The 18,161-nt window shown below is 40.5% G+C and overlaps 1 non-coding gene across 1 annotated transcript; it reads right to left on the bottom strand.

The window, feature by feature from the left end:
* Positions 1–8,849: 8,849 nt before the first annotated feature.
* On the bottom strand, positions 8,850–8,956 carry LOC132535039 (U6 spliceosomal RNA). Its single transcript, XR_009546825.1, has one exon. It is a non-coding gene; the product is annotated as a U6 spliceosomal RNA (small nuclear RNA).
* Positions 8,957–18,161: the final 9,205 nt, after the last annotated feature.

Genomic DNA, 18,161 nt, shown 5'->3' on the forward strand with positions numbered 1-18,161 from the left:
TATTGGTTAGAAACAGAAATTGAGAGGGGAGGGAAAGATAGGGAGAGAGACAGAGAAATCTACAGCCCTGCTTCATCACTTGTGAAGCTTTCCCCCTGCAGGTGGGGACCAGGGGCTTGAACGTCGGTCCTTGCGCACTGTAACATGTGCTACCACTCGACTCCCGCTATATTTAGTGAGTCCAGATGCTGAGCAGGATGCTTCAATAAAGTAAGCTTTGGGTCTCTGCCTTCCCTGATGAAACTCCCAAAGACACTGTCAGACCTGATGATGGTGTACAATTGGGCTTAGTAAACAAGATAAGGAAGGGGAGCATCCTTTTTACCAAAGTTTTAGTAGTGACTTAACATAACAAACTAAGAGCTTTTATGAGAAAGAAGGACTTTATAGCAAAAATTAGTAAACAAGATCTGGCCAAGAATTGGTTGGAATTTGTAAACCCAGTGTTTACACTGCTGGGAAAATCAGTTCATAGAGAGTGATTTTTTCATATAGAATCATTCATAAGTCATAACCCCTATGATCTATTTTCTATTGGGTAGGACAGAAAGAAATTGAGAGGGCAGGAGAGATAGAAAGGGAGAGAGAGAGAGAGAGAGAGACACCTGCAGACTTGCTTCACCATTTGTGAAGCTTTGCCCCTGCAGGTGGGGACTGAGTCCTTGTGCGTGGTAATGTGTGTTCTTATCCAAGTAAACTATCACCCAAGCCCCCCCCCCACTGTAATATTATTATAAATACAGGATAGGGGAGATAGCATAATGATTATGGGAACAGACTCTAATGCCTGAGACCAAGGTCTCAGGTTCAATCCCCCATACCACCATAAGCCAGAGCTAAGCAGTGCTCTGCTAGAAATAAATAAATGAAACGAATCTTACAAGTCTGTACGAGCTAATGTTAAAATAGTTTTACCTTAGTTTATGTCTTAGGACATAACTTCGTATGACTTGTCTTTCTTTGCAAGTCATACAGTACATTCCATTTTGGGGTTCCAGTTTTGTTTATTACCTCTGGAGACAAGATAGTAAAATTTCCAGTGAACTGTCTCTCCTGTGATTTACTCCAGGAACAAACTCTTAATTGGAAATAAAAATGGATGCTTGCTGTTAGGGACATTCCACTCACTGCTTCTTCGTGTTCTAGATTTATAGAAAGTTTAAATCTTTTTCCTAAGTGGGGGACTTGTAAGGACCTCATTTTTTATATTAATTTATTTATTCCTTTTGTTGCCCTTGTTTTATTGTTGTAGTTATTGTTGTTGTTATTATTGATGTTGTTGTTGTTTTATAGGACGGAGAGAAATGGAGAGAGGAGGGGAAGACAGAGAGGTGGAGAGAAAGATAGACACCTGCAGACCTGCTTCACTGCTTGTGAAGCAACTCCCCTGCAGGTGGGAAGCCGGGGCTTGAACCTGGATCCTTACGCTGGTCCTTGCACTTTGTGCCACTTGTGCTCAACTGGCTGCTACCACCCGACTCCCTAGGGACCTGATTTCTACCTCTCATTACCTGCTGTCATCACTGTCATCACCATCACCAACCAGGACCTGTCCCATTCACTGTATCACCACCCCTACTTCTCAACCAGCATCAATGATTAAACTAACAATATGTGACAGAAATTGTGCTGCATGGATTTGTAACCATTGCCTTGTTTAATCTCTACTGCTGCTTTCTGAACATGTCAGTGTTTCTCAACTGGAAAGATATCAATGTTTATCCAAGAAACACGAAGTTCGAAGTTGGAGGGTTAGGATTCAGAAATACGTGTTTTAAACAGATTCCATAGGTGATTTTGAAGTTATTCAAGTTACCATCGGGAAGATATCCTTATTTTATGGATGGGTCAACTGAGAGGATATTAAAAATGATTTCTTCATGTAGTTTCAGGGATGACTGTATCTGAAATGAAGTTTGTGAAACTTTTTTTAAAGAATCAAGAAAACAAAAAAAGGAAAAGGAAAAAACTACAGCTGTTTAACATCCAAGCTATCTCACTTCCAGAGGGCAAAACTCAGGTTCAGATAGGTTAAATCAATTGTTCAGGATCATCTCACAGAGCACAGCAGGATTCAGAAACAGAGCCATCTGATTCCATATGTTGTCCTCCTTCCTGCATCCCACACTGGTCTTCAGAAAGCCCCATTGCTTTTGTCTTATGGACATACTGCTCTTCTTTCTGCCACTCTGCCTGTGAAAACATAGTGCCCCACCTCCCTGCTCAGGAAATGCCCTTCATTCTGCTTTTTGAGAGTAGCTTCTCATCATCTCCCTTTCCTTTTCTCCTCCAAAGGCTCCTCCAACACCCTTATCAGATTTCTGTCCTTCTCCCTGGTATCCAGAGCTTAAGCCTTTAATATTTTTACTCCCTTTCTCTCTCCCCAATTACTGCTCCCCCCCCCCATGCATTTTCTTCCCTTTGCCCTTCTCCATTACTGTTGGTCCCAGTCTCCATGCATTTTAAATAGTCTGTTGATCTATGAAACTGGCCTTGTGGACACCCTCCAGTTTCTTTCCTGTGTCTTCTACCCTGTGCTCAATAAAAACTCCATCTCCTCCCCTCCCAAATACCTTTTCTGTCACTCTTGGCTCCTAAGCCCTGTGAAATAGGAAACCCTTCTCAAAGGAGCCCCACTGACTCTACAGATTAAGGAGCCAAATGACAACAGAACCATTTTTGTTTGTGATTTACTGCACAACTAAGCAATTTGGACAGTTCACTCAATATTTGGACTTTTACTGCAATGTTAATAGATTGCCTTCAATATCATGTCAGTGTCGGCAAAAACCAGAGCAAATAGATATGCTCTAATTTTAGGTAACACCACACTCAGTATTTCTCCAGTTACCTTTTCTAGAAGGCAATTTCTTTCTATGTAATTATGATTTTTGTAATGTTCAATATTCGGCTCTCAAAAGTATCTTTTTTTATTTAAGAAAGGAGACATTAACAAAACCATAGAATGAGAGGGGTACAATTCCACACAATTCCCATCTCCACATGCCACCCCCTCCCCTGATAGCCTTCCCACTCTGTCTCTCTGGGAGTATGGATCCAGGGTCGTTGTGGGTTGCAGAGGGTGTAAGGTCTGGCTTCTGTAATTGCTTCCCCGAAAAGTATCTTTTATATGTACTCTCAGCTATTTCAAGAAATGGTGGTTTTTAAAATTACATCCCACTTAAGATTTTTAACCTAATGTAACCATATCAAATAAGTATATAAAACAGGCCCCTTAGTTTTTATTACCAAACCTACAATTAGCTTTTTTGTGTGTGTGTGCCTCCAGGGTTATTGCTGGGGCTCATTGCCTGCACCATCAATCCACTGTTCCTGGTGGCCATTTTTCCCCCCGCTTTGTTGTCCTTGTTGTTGTAGCCTTGTTGTGGTTATTATTGTTGTTGTTGATGTTGTTTGTTGTTGGATAGGACAGAGAGAAATGGAGAGAGGAGGGGAAAACAGAGGAGGAGAGAGAGATAGACAACTGCTTCACCATCTGTGAAGTGACTCCCCCACAGGTGGGAAGCTGGGGGCTGGAACCCGGATCCTTACACTGGTCCTTGTACTTTGCGCCATGTGCACTTAACCCACTGTGCTACCGCCGACCCCCCAGTTAGCCTTTAAATATATATGTAAAACAACTTTTGTTTCAGAAAGTGTCAAAGATACTGGCTATATAGTCCCTTCTCACTCAATTTCTGTAAATAAGTCTCATTCTAATAGATGTGCAGTGGCACCTCATTATTGTTCTGATTTGTGTTTTTCCTCTTCAGGGGGGTAGAAAATACTTGTATGAGTGATGCCCATATTCTATTAACGTTGCAATTGCCAGAGCAGTTCTCTGGTCTCTTCCCCCACCACATACACACACACCCCTCACATAAATAAATCTTTAAAAATCTAAAATTTGCATTTTTCTTCTGTTTCATAGCTTATTTCCTCTTTGTGCATTTCCTTTGGTGAGGTCTTTGGCCCATATTCTAATTTGGTTGTTTATTTTCTTATTGTTGCATTTTAAGAGTTCTCTATTTTTAACAATGCTTCCTTTTGAACATCCTTTGAAAAGATGTGCCTTTTGTAGGTATTCTCTGTAGTCTATGACTCGTCTTATCATCATCTTGACATTTTGTCTCAGAGAGCAGAAGTTTTTGAAGACTATAAGAGACTCTAATTTTACATCTCTCTCTGATTTCCCATGCTGAAAATACTGGTTCCCAACAACACCCAAAGAGTTGTTTGTTTTATGCCACAGTGGTTTCACAATATTAATGCCAACATTTTCTACCAATAAAATGATCACTGAAACATTTAAGTTTTCTTTCCAATTAATATAGGCTGAACTTTATGCCCCCTCCCCTACATTCATATGTTGAAGCCCAACCCTCTAATGTGTTTGCATAGGAACCTTTTAGAGGAAATAAATTTAGATGAGTCATGAAGAGATTAGCTCTCTTATAAGAAGAGATATCAGAGAGCTTGTGCTCTTTTTCTGCCTTGTAAGGACACAACAAGAAGCTGGTCATGTCCTAGACATAAAGAAACTTCTTGCCAGAAACTGAACACTGACATTTCTTGATCTTGGATTTCCCAGCCTCCAGAACTATGAGAAATAAGTTTCTATGGTTCCAATCACTCAGTCTTTGGTATTTTGTTATGGTAGGCTTAGCTGATTAAGATCTTATTTCTTTTCTTCCTGAGGGTATATTCTTGTCCCTGGGTACATTCTAGAGTATAAATTAAATTAAGTTTATTTTTGAAAGGAAATAGGAGTTTGGAGCTTAAGTCTTTTTTTTTTTTTTTTTTTCTGGTCTCAGATATTTCCCTCAAGAGTAAGCCCAGTTAAATTCAGATTGAAAATTAATTTCTGTCACTATGGGATGCAGTGTGAAAACATTTGAAATGCCTTGTAAGATTATAGGCTACACTAAGTTGTTGAGAATATTCCTGAATTATTTCTTGTCATTTGAGTTAGGAATGCATGAAGATTAAACAAAGTATATAGAATTCATGACTGTCTAATAACGTCTTTAAACTTTTCAAAGTATTTAACAACATTTGTGATATAAAGTATAATGACGGGAATTGAAAAGCAGGTGTGTGTACATGTTGTCTGTATAAACATATGCAGCTTCTTGACCACTTACCCTGTATTAGCCTGGACTCTGAGGATTCCTACAACTAATGAGGGAGAAGTTTAATATGAACTTATTTATGTACATACATTTCTTAGATTATGCAGTGATTCTGGTGACTCATAGTCTAGTTGAAATATTTATATATTAAAAAACAATGTTGTGTTTCTCCTTTAAAGGCAGATCTAAGTGAAATAAATTTTAAATTCAGAAATAATTTTTTAGATTCCCAAATTATATCAACCACAAAAGCACTTAGAAATCTAGTCCAAGACTTTTGTATTTTAAATATTTATTTATTTACTCCTTTTTTGTTGCCTGTGTTGTTTTATTGTTGTAGTTATTGTTGTTATTGATATCATTGTCAGATAGGACAGAGAAATGGAAACAGGGGAAGACAGAGAGAAGGAGACAGACAGACATCTGCAGACCTGCTTCACCACCTGTGAAGTGACTCCCTGCAGATGGGGAGCCAGGGCATCGAACTGGGATCCTGACGCAGGTCCTTGTGCTTTGCACCACGTGCACTTGACCCCCTGTGCTACTGCCTGATTCCCCATGACTTTTATTAATAAAGAAACAGAGGTCTCAGAATGATCCAAGTTTCCCAAGCTGAAAGAATTGGCTGCTTTCAAACCCAGATTCATATTGTCAGTTACTAAGAGTGCATAAAGTTGCAAATGTTGCCTCCCTATTTTCTCTTATTTTCTTAATTTTTATTTTATTTTATTTTATTTGAGAGAGATGCAGAGAGAGACACACACACACACACACACACACACACACACAGAAACACCAGAGCACTGCTCAGCTAGGGTCTATGGTGGTGCAGGAGACTGAACCTGGGATTTAGGCGCCTCAAGCATGAGAGTCTGTTTGCGTAACCATTATGCTGTTTTCCCCGCCTTGGCTCCCCATTTTCTTTGACCGAACTACTCTCTTAGTGGCAGGGAGTTAGAACTGACTGGTTGCATTGTTGGGGTGTGGCTTGGAATGGCTCTCTTACTTCTGAAATGGTGCTAGAACACTACTGATAGGAGTAAGTGATATTATTCTGCAAACTAAATTTATATCAGCAACGTCAATTCAATTTCCCCGGGTGTACAAAAGCCAGGATCCACTTCTGATAATGGACTGGCTTCTTTTAGCCAGCACACACTAAGTTGGAAATTCAGTACATAGGAAATGACTATAATGTCTGTAGAGAAGATTGACATTCTCCTTTGAAAAAGAGGACATGTATTATGTGAAACTACTTGCTGAAAGCAGTTGGGTTGGGGCTAAAGGGTAGTGATATTGCCAGTAGGAAAAGTTTCTTATAGGAATAATAGCTCAAGAGACTTATAGATGCTTCATTTCTGAGAGTGAGAGTAGGTGTTTTCATGTCAAAAATGATCACTTTTGGGGCCTGTGTGGTGGCCCAGAGGTAGAGGCCATGAGTTTGGTCCTTGGTACAACATGATAACAACACAGACAAAAACTGAGTGGACCATATGTGAAATCTAGCGACCTAGAACACATGAACTTGCAAACCAAACCAAAGCTAGAAGCAAGCAAGCTGTCTCTAAGACTTTGGGAGAACTACGGTGCTTCTCATTGGGAGGGTGGGGGCACAGAATTCTGTTGGTGTTTGAGGTGTGGAGTTATACCCTGTAATCTTACAACCTTGTAAACCACTGCTAATCACATTAAAATGGTTTATAAAGGTAGAAAGAAACAAAGAATGAAAGAAAGGAAATAAGTAGAACTCCATGGGTTGTGGATGGTGGAACAGTATTTTGTGTACTCTGTCTAGATCTCACTCTGTCATAAATAAATAAAATGGAAATTGGGCTGGGGAGATAGCTTAGTGACAGGACACATGCATGAGATCATGGGATTGACCTCTGACATTGCATTAAAAAAGAGAGAGAGACTACCTTAGATATAAAATAGCAAATAGTAAACTTTAAATTGTAGTGTGTGTTCTAAATAACTGTAGCTCCACCTCTCTGGTGACTGAATTAGAGGCCATCACATGGACTGTGAACCTTAGACATGGACTATTGGAAGAAAAGACAGGCAAGAGGAGAGAACCTCATCTTACTGGTGAGACTGGGCCCTGTCTGATAAGAAGAAGCACAGCTCAGAACATCTCCCAGGCTGGGAAGATGGAGACAAACAGGTTAAGATAGTGATCTCTGGGACCAGGTGGTGGCGCACCTGGTTGAGCGCACATGTTACAGTGCACAAGGACCTGAGTTCGAGCCCCCAGTCCCCACCTGCAGAAGGAAAGCTTTGCAAGTGGTGAAGCAGGGCTGCAGGTGTCTCTCTCTCTCTCTCTCTCCCTCTCTGTCACCCCTACCCTCTCGATTTCTGACTGTCTCTATCCAATAAATAAAGATAATAAAAAAATGAAAAAAAAAAAAAAGACAGTGATCTCTGAATCTGGCAGCAACAGACCAGGGAAGACCTTTACTTCAAATTCTCAGGAGCACCCTGTAAAAGTTAGGTTTCTAGTTAAAGAGTTCCAGTTCACTGCACATGTGAGGCTTACAGAGGAACGGCTAGAAATGTAAATAGAGGGAGTCGGGCGGTAGGCAGTGGGTTAAGCGCACATGGTGCAAAGTCCAGGGACTGGCGTAAGGATCCTGGTTTGAGCCCCTGGCTCCCCACCTGCAGGGGAGTCGCTTCACAGGCAGTGAAGCAGGTCTGCCGATGTCTATCTATTTCTCCGTCTCTCTCTGTCTTCTCCTCCTCTCTCCATTTCTTTCTGTCCTGTAACAATGATGACATCAACAATAATTACAACCACAATGAAAAACAAGGTCAACAAAAGGGAAAATAAATATAAAAAGATAAATAAAAAATAAAGAAATGTAAATAGAATACATCTTACTGCAAAGATGTAAATGCCATTAAGAGGAATTACGAGAGCCAGGTGCTATAGGCAGGCCAAGAAAGCTGAGTCATTTGAAATTACTGAAATAAAATTTTGAAGAAGCATTGAGGGACAATTTCTGGGATGCATTCATTTTTAAAAATGTCAGTGCGCATAAGAATTACTAGAATGCATTTACAGCTTCCAGATTTCTAGGCTTTATCTCCAACGGTTATGATTTTTTGGTTACCATAATGCATTTTAATTTAAAGCAGTTTTGTAGTGGAAAAATGTTTTTATATGACGGTTGTTATCTCAGGGGACTAGTGTGCATTTTAAAGGATATATTTACTTATTTATGGGAGGGAGAGAGCAAAAAAAAAAAAGCCACAGCACCACTCTGGCATATGCAATGTCAGATTCTCTCATATTTGAGATTCTAATGCCTTATTCACTCTGTCACCTCTCAGGCCACGTAGTATGCACTTTAAATAAACTTCCTGGGTGGCACTAAAGTAGTTAGTCTTTTCATTTAGAAAGACACTGTTACACAGAGATGACTTGGGTGAGTATGACAGGCTGGGAAAGGCAAGTTGCTGAAGAGCACTGAGGTAGTAGTGAGGGAGTGGGAACCACAAGTGTGACCTCTGTTTAGACAGTGGTAGAAAGAAGACAAGACAACGGAGAACTGTCAGAATAGATGGCAGAACTGAGGAAGAAGCCGATCTGATGGGAGACGAATTTATCTATAGGCAGAGGAGACACTGGTGAAGAGAGAAAAGAGATGCAAGGTTTGTGTCAGTTAGAGCCCTTGCTTACACGTTAGAGAATCCTGAGGTCCAAACTGGCCTATGTAGTAAAGGGGTTATAATGGCTCAGAAGTTTGTGTGATCCATGGGCAGGGGCCATTCTAATCTTCCCTCTATCATTCCTACTGAAGTGAATACAAGGATCATGAGATTGTAAAATCAAAGTGGGAATTCAAATGAGGACTGGGGCCCTGCTTATTTCTATCTCTTGCCTCTTATTGTTGGCTTCATGATCAAGTCCCTATTGTTAGAAGATGCTTACACATCCTTGCAGGTTCAAGTTCTATCGAAAAAGAGTGTGTGTCTCCATCCCTCTCTCAAAAGCTACCTTTGGGCTGGCAGGCAAGATGGTTCATCTGGGAGGCTTCCCACACTGCTGCTTCTGAGCCAAGAAGCAAGAGTTTGCTAAGGTTTCTGCATATTCCTGCTTCTCTTCTCTTTTCTTATTTGTTTGTGTGTGTGTGTTGTGGGGGTGGGGGTTGGGGTGGGGTGGCAGAGAACTGCCCAGCTCTGGCATATGCAGTGGGGATGGAACTTGGAACCTCATACATGCAAGTCCTGTGTTCTACTGATGTGCTGTCTCCTTAGTCCATGGTTCTCTTATTTTACCATGAGGATGCTGGGTTCAGAAGCATCTCTGCTTTGGCTCCTGGCCACTATCAGTTGAGGGCACCCGAGGAGACCAGTGTTGTCATCATGGTCACTAGTCTATAAGGGCCTGTCCTTTGAGCCCCCAGCTCTAAGAGGCAAACTGCAGATGGTTCGTCTATTATTAGAACCTGGGTTGTTGCCCATGAATCTGCCAGTGACCTGGAAGAGCCAATTCTCCCTCCCATCTCTGTTTCTGACTCCCTCATTGTTCTGATAGAATTTCCTTCTGTCTGTGGGACTGGGAGGAAGTGTGACCCAGAATTAACTGAAGAGGACAGACCCTGAATGGTGTCTCTACCTGCCAAGACTGTGACTAACCAAGACTGGTTTTAGGCATTCTAGACCAGACTGTTATTGGAGGGCTTCCAAAATTTGTCATCATGCAAATTTCCTACCAGCAAAATATTTTAAAGCATAAACTCAAGGCTTTGCTTATGAATTTATACATAAACGTGCCACAAGTACATTTGTATGAATATACTATATATGCCACAAGGCTTAAACGTAGGAAATGTATAGGCTGAGATTGTTCTAAGGCACGACACAGTCTCATTCATTTACTGTATCAGCGTAGCGCTAAGATCTTCTGACATCTCACTGTGGAAATCACTGCTCTTTATGGTTAAATGAGAAAAAGTCTGTTGGAGACTTCTTGTTGTTTTGAGTTTCAATGCTAACTATTATTCATCTGAGGAATAGTGTAAGGTTTGTTTGTTTGTTTGCTTATTTTACCAGACTGAGGCTTTTCTCTGAGGCCTCTTAACACACAAATGCTCCTGAAAGAACATAGGAAAATTAAAAAACCAGCAGCAGCATTACACTGGATCTCCAGCCCTTTGGGTTGATGTTTAAAATAGTTACTTTCCTTCAAATCCTGCACACCTGACATGCAGGCCTCTGAGTACTTAACACAGTAGAGGTACATTTGTTATGAGAAGAAGTGAAGAGTATTGAAAGGACAGGGCAGTGAAAGGCAAAAAATGAGCAAGAGCAGGCTGTACTGGAGGATGGCATGAAGTTCTGTTTTCTTTTCTTCCTAATTCTGCTTGACTGGGAGCCTAGAGCAGTCATCTAAATACAGAGATTCTAATCTCTCTCTCTCTCTTACTAGGGTTATTGCTGAGGCTTAGTGTCTGAACTATGAATCTACCATCCCTCATGTTTGACTTCTTTTTCTCTTTGATAGAGACAGAAATTGAGAGGGAGGGGGAGATAGGGAGAGAGAAAGACACTAACACTACTTGCGAAGCTCCTAATTTCTCCTCCCACTGCAAGTGGGGACCAGGGATTTGAACCCAGGTCCTTCCACATAGTAATGTAGTAATGTGTGCACACTGTTGGTTGTACCACCACTTGTCTCTTTTTTTTTTTTCCCACTTGTCCCTCTTCTATTTTTTTTAATCTTCTCCATTGAGTATATTTACTCAATGGAGTATTTTTACATAGTTTCTTTATTAAGTTAAAGGAATTTTCTTTTATTCCTATTTTTTTCCTGAGGGTTTTTAATCCTAACATATGTAGAATTTTTCTCAAAACACCTACGAAGATTACATACTTGGCTTCCCCCCTTTATTGTAACTGCTGAGAAGAACTTGGGATGCCTGTCATTTTCTTATTCCTTCATGGGTTTTCATCTCTTTTTCTTTTGCCATTTTTCATTCGTTAACTTACTTACTTGCAGATTTTATTTCTGGCTTACTTTTCTCTTTGTTGAAGATTATGCACCATGGCTTTATACCTTTCTATATAGTTTGGAGGGGTGCATTATTGAAATTCAGCAAGTGTGTCTTGTCTTACCTACACACCCTGCCCCAATCTGCCAGCTTCCCTCTAGCTTTCTGGTAACCTCTAATTAATTGGCCCTTGTTGTCCAGACATTTATTAGTATTTTATTCACTTCATTTGTTTTGTTTCTTCTTCTTTTAGGGGCTTTTAGAGTTTTGCCTTTATCTTCAGATTCTTAAATGTCCTTGTAATGTGTTTAGGAATGGTTTTAGCATGCCTATTTTCTTTACCAACCCTCTGAGCCTGCATTCTTTCTTCCTCTCTAATTTTGAAAAAACCTTCATTACTTTTAATACTCTTTCTTCGTTTTCCCCCCCCTTTCTTCATGACTTTCTATTTTATTAATAATGACACCTGTATTTTTATCCTCTATAGCTTCTAATTCTATTACAGTTTCTAATTCTTTATTCCCTCCAGGTAGTTTCTGGGAGAAGTCACCAAACCTCATCATCCAGCCCACTTATCTCTGTTGCAGAGAAACTCATTTTTATTATTCATGCCATTTATTGAATTCCTTAGTTCCGTGATTACATTTTTCATATTAGGTGTCTCTATTTGATTTTTTGCACCTGCTTTTTCCCGTTTCATCTTACCACGATCCTTCCTTTTTCATATCTCATGCTTATTTTAAATTATTAATCCATTCATGCCATTAGTTCTGATTTATCTTCTTATTGGTCATACAGATTATTGTCTTTCCCTTACAGCAGTAGTGTTCTGGGATGTCTGCTAGCTTCTGCCTTTGAGTTCATTTTTCCCTGGGGATATGAGCTGTCCTGGTTGAACTGTTGCTGTGGGAGGAGGAGATGGAGGCCGGAGCCAGTCCAGTTGTAATTAAAGAAGAGTGGGGACACAGCGTGGGCTTGCTTTACACCTTTGCTGATTTCTTTATTTCTTTATTTTTATTTTTTATTTTTTTTATAATTTTATTTATAAAAAGGAAATACTGACAAGAACCATAGGATAAAAGGGGTACAACTCCACACAGTTCCCACCACCAGAACTCCATATCCCATCCCCTCCTCTGATAGCTTTCCTATTCTTTATCCCTCAGGAAAACACTAGTCTACACAGCCCTTTGCTGATTTATTAACAGGGATTCTGCTTTTGGAGGAGTAGGGTAGATTGTGGGGACACTTGTGTTTGCTGAGGACTGTGTGTCCCTGATTTGGTTCTGGCTAGCTCTGTGAGTGGAGAGTCTGGGGTGAAGAGAACTCTCAAATGCAGGCTGGTTTCCTGCACCTGCTGTGCTCTACTCTTCACCTCAGTCAGATTCAGGTGTTTCTTTGGCTTTCTCTCCTCAATCTGTGGCACCCCCTGGAGCTTCTGTTTTTCTTTCCTGCTGGTGAGGGCCAGCAGGCATGCAGGGAATGTGTTAGGGACACAGGGCAAAGCTCAAAAACCTCTCCTGACAACAGCTTGACCCTCCACTCCTCTGAGCTGTCGTTTCCTCCTCAGATTGGATTGTAATTGCTCTCAGTCTCCCTGAGGTCCCTCACGGTCTTAATTTTGGTTCTTCAAATCCTTATCTTTCCATTTTCTTCAGCAGTACCCATCCCCAGCATTGAGACAGAGGATAAACCCCACAGCCCATTTTCAGCTCCACACCTCCACCTATTGAGCTTCTGTTCCTTCTGAAATGTCTGTCTCCCACTCTCACCCCACCTCCTGAAGTCCAGGTACATGTCTTATAGTTATCTCTGGAGGCAACAATACAACGTCACTGTCATTGCTCTTTGACACCAGTCCTCTGCTTCTTCATCTGCTTTCCATCTTCAGAAAGGTTCTAACCCCTCCAGTGTACTAGTGGCTCCTCTCCAGTTCCTGTTACCCAGATGCATTTATCTATCTTCTGTTCTGCTTTCATATTTCTAGGGCTTTAGGAAATAGAGAAACTATGCATTGGGTCAATATGTCATGTTTAAACAGAATTCCTACAATAGGAAATATTTAGAGAGTGAAATAAATGGATTCTTGAGTTCATCTGGAAGAAAAAAATATGGAAGACTAGTATAAGAAGAAGAAAAGAGAGTGGATGTTTAATGGAAAGCTATAGATCTACAGCAAGTAAAATAATATGTAGTATTGGTATAATCCTATGACTATATATAATAAAATGTGTAGAAAGTAGGATCAAATTAAAACATGTATAGGAAATCAAAATAAAGAACAGGTAATTAGAACATAGATCTAAGACGTGCACACCTGTATTTGCACAGGAGTAAGAATGTCAATCGAAAGAGGAGGAGGATCAGTATCTGTGGTTGAGATGACTAGTTAGCTGTCTGTTGAAAACTGAAATTCACCTGAATCCCTGAGAGGGGCTGAATTGTGTCTCCCTCAAACGATATGTGCTAGTCCTAGTTCCTGGCCCTCATAAATGACTTTATGGTTGATCTTATGTGGTGCCCAAATTAGCTGGTTCATCACTAACAGATTGTTGCTGTGAAAGGTTTTTCTACATGGGATTAACACTTAGGATCAGTTGATTCTGAGTAGGCTACTCTCTGTAATGTGGATGCATTTCACCTGATGAACTCAGTTTAGAGAACAAAAAAGTACAACATTGAAATTTTGTCAAGGATAAAAAAAAGAGAAAGAAAAAAGGAAAGGACCCTACAGCACTGCCCCACCATTCACAAAGCATTTTCCTTGCAGGTGGGGATTGGGGGCTTGAACCCAGATCCTTACACATGATAGTGTGTGCACTCTACCTTGTGTACCACCACCTGCCGACTCAGGTTAATATATTTAAAAAATTTATGGCATTGCTGTGTAACAAATACCATTTAAAATGTTGATTCATACTAAATTCCAGCTGCTAACTTAGTGTTTTAACTCTGGCAGGTATTACCACTCCCTGTTTTGTGAGTGAAAGAGTAGAGATAGAACAGCAAGAGGCAGAATCAAATGGGAGCCCAGAATCTGTAAGAGAAAAATAGTGTTGGTGGTGGAGGGGCTCTGCTGTGAAAGACACAAAACCAAAAGCCCACGGGAAAATGCCACTGTCAGCTTAACTACATGAAAATTCAACAATTCAGATGACAAAAAGTACTATAAACAAAGTTAAGACAAGAGACAGAGAAAAAAAATATTTTCAATACACCTAAGTAGACAAAGGAAGCAGCTACAATAAATCAAAGAGGAAAAATAACACAGTGACCAGGGATGTAAATAGATAATGAAGAGAAACAAAGTACAAATGGCTAAGAGATGTGAAAAGATGTTTAACTCAGGAGAGCTGATTGTGTTAAGTTCCAGTCAGCTTTTGGCTGGCGTGTTAGTGACTCAAAAAGAGCTGATTTTTCCATTTGATTCAGAAAACAGGAAAGGGCTAATGTCTAGTTCACGTAGCCAGGCAGTAAGGAGCTCTCATGCAGTCTTTGTGTTGTATAGAGGTGTTCAGTTTCTTGGATGGAGCCCATTGCATTAAGGATGACCATCTGCCTTGCTCAGTCTACTGACTCAGGTATTAATCCACTAAGAAACACCCTCTTGGGGACATACACACACACACACACACACACACACACACACACACACACACACACACACACACACACACACACACACACAATGTCTGGTTACCCCATGGGCCAGTCGACACATATATGAACCATCTAACAGCACGGTGGCTACTCAAGATTTACATCTACTGTTCTTTCCACATTTTCATGTTTCCCTGCCACAAAACATCTGACTGCTGCCACGTAGCTATGTGCAAACCACCAATACTTAATGCAAATCAAAAGCACCCTAAAGGGAGACAGTCTACATCTTAGCTACTACGTCCAGATTGTGGTCCAGGACTCTCTGTCTCTCTGCTTTTCATTATTCTTTCTCTGCATTTTATAAACTACAGTAGTATGCTGGGTGAGTTCCTCTCAACCAGGAGTTTTGTGAACTGGTTACCAACTGTGACTATTATTGAAAATTAAATTGTGAATGCCCACAACAACGTGAATTATATTGAAGATAAAAGAAAAAAACAAAAAATACTGTATTTATCTAATTAATTAATTAATTAATTAATTCCCTTTTGTTGCCCTTGTTTTATTGTTGTAATTATTATTGTTATTGATGTTGTTGTTGTTGGATAGGACAGAGAGAAATGGAGAGAGGAGGGGAAGACAGAGAGGGGGAGAGAGAAACATAGATACCTGCAGACCTGCTTCACTGCTTGTGAAGCGACTCCCCTGCAGGTAGGGAGCCAGGGGCTCAAACCGAGATCCTTACGTCAGTCCTTGCGCTTTGCGCCATGTATGCTTAACCTGCTGCGCTACCTCCCGACTCCCTTATCTACTTTATTAAACAGAGATAGAAATTGAGAGGGATGAGGGAGAGGGAGAGAGGAATGGGAGAAACACCTGCAGCATTTCTTTACCACTCATGAAGCTCTAACCCTGTAGATGGAAATCAGAGGCTTGAACCCAGGTCCCAGCACATTGTAATATGTGCACTCAACTGGGTGTGTCACTGCCCAGCCCTATTTTTCCTTTTTTTGGATGGTTGTCTAGACTTAAAGCGATGGGAAAAAAAAAATGCCTGTAGTGATGATTAAATATGCATCATGTCCACAGCCGTCCATTGAGTAGCACAAACGTTCTCCTAGTACTTGAAAATTATTTTCTGATTCAGCAGTGGAATTATTTCATGTCATTGCCAAATGTGAAGTTTTTCTTATATCTTCATTGCTTTATCCCTCCTTTAGCTCTTTAAAAAAATTTTTTTTAGGGAGTCGGGCTGTAGCGCAGAGGGTTAAGTGTAGGTGGCGCAAAGCACAAGGACCGGCATAAGGATCCCGGTTCGAACCCCAGCTCCCCACCTGCAGGGGAGTCGCTTCACAGGCAGTGAAGCAGGTCTGCAGGTGTCTGTCTTTCTCTCCTCCTCTCTGTCTTTCCCTCCTCTCTCCATTTCTCTCTGTCCTATCCAACAATGACGACAACAACAATAATAACTACAACAATAAAACAACAAGGGCAACAAAAGGGAATAAATAAATAAAATAAAATATTAAAAAATTTTTTTTTAAAAATCTTAATTGGATAGATACAGGCAGAAATTGAGAGGGAAGGTGTGAAAGAGAGGGAGAGAGATAGAGAGACACCTGCAGCACTGCTTCATTCTTGAAGTTTTTCCCCTGCAGGTATGGACTGGGGACTTGAACCTGGGTCCTTGCGCACTGTAACATGTGCGCGCTCAATCAGATGCTCCACCACCCGCCCCCCTCCTTTAACTCTTAACATAAATGAAAATATCAATTGACATTTGTCAGACTTCATAAAACTGACATTGCAATTCATCAGCTACAGTCAGAGATTGGCTACAGGTAGAACACATTGGGAAAATGTGTTGATTCTCTGAGAATCAACTGGCTACACTGAACTTAACCATTTTTTCTTGCATTTATTTATAGACTATATGCATATATTTCTATTAGAAAATGTAACATGAATTATGTATGCCTACAGTTTGCTCTCTGGAAAGCTGGTTGTTAAAAATCTGTCAGTATACCACCGTCTTCAGATTAAATTATAAAATTAACTTGGTATCATGTCTATATGAATGACTCTTGATACAGAAAAACTTAAATCCCCAAAGATTAAATGCAAGATGATATCAGTCTTTTTGTTGAGTTAAGTGATTTTAAAGCACTCTTAAGAGAATACTGATGCTAATACATTTCCTTTGCTCATTTCAGCTTTTTTTTTTTTAAATTGCTTGCATACTCAGATACTAGAGCCTTATTAGATTTGCAAATATTTTCTCACATTCTGTATTCTTGACTTTTTGACATTTGCCTCATCCTTTTAGAAATGTGATTTTTGTTTTTCAGTTGTGGGGCCTAACACAAGCTTGATTTCATTGCTTCTGCTTCTGGGCTATCTTTTTCAGAGACAGAGAGAGAAAGAAGCTACAGAGCTACCCTCGATATTCTGGTACTTCAATATGGTGCCAGGATTAAAACAAGAACTAGAAATCTTCCAGGAAGGGGGCTTTCCTCTTTGCTCTGCAACACATGTCTCTGGACCCAGGGGAAGACTTTTCTCTTAAAAGGGAGGAAATAGTTAATCACTTAGCCTGATTGTAGAAGTCGGCAGGTGAATGGTAATTAAACAAAAGTTCTGAATTCAATTAGGAGCCAATCTTGGTATCTGCTGAGATTCATTTAGCTATGGTTACAGCCAGAGCCTAGAAATGTGTTCCCTTCAGGTCTCTCTGCCCACTGATCCAGGTATGAGAACAGTATCTGGAATGCCTGGTGTAGGCGAGAGATTACCGATAGCTCCTACCAAGGGGTACACTGGAAGCACTAGTGCCACAGCCTTTCAACTCTGAAAAGGGAGCCACTTCCCCTGTCCAAACTAGACTATTGTCTGAAAAACCTGTGGCCTAGGCTTTTTCCCCATGGTTTGCTAAATGTATTCTCTTGCTCAGTGGAACCAGTCTGCTTCCCTTTTGCAGTTAATAATGTTTTACTAAAAAAAATTGTGGGTTTTTTTTTTTTTGGTGCTGAGTATCAGACCCAGAACCATAATTCATGTGCTGTACCACTCAGCTCCAGCCCCAGCCCCAGATTTTTGTTACAGTCTTCATTGGGGGAAACTGAGGCTGAGAAAGGTTAAAATCAAGGACTCCTTGACTTGAGATACACACACACACAAACACACACATATACATATATATACTCATTTTAGAATCACGTTAGTGAGCTTATATGACTTGTTTAGGAATCACACCTTCGCTATATGAAGCACAAAACTACCCACTGTAACGCCCATGTTCAGTGGGGAAGCAATTACAGAAGCCAGACCTTCCACCTTCTGCATCCCACGATGACCCTGGGTCCATATTGCCAGAGGGATAAAGAATAGGAAAGCTATCAGGGGAGGGGATGAGATACGGAGATCTGGTGGTGGGAAT

The sequence above is a fragment of the Erinaceus europaeus genome, chromosome 20, assembly GCF_950295315.1.
Source record: "Erinaceus europaeus chromosome 20, mEriEur2.1, whole genome shotgun sequence".
In the NCBI taxonomy this organism is placed as follows: Eukaryota; Metazoa; Chordata; class Mammalia; order Eulipotyphla; family Erinaceidae; genus Erinaceus; species Erinaceus europaeus.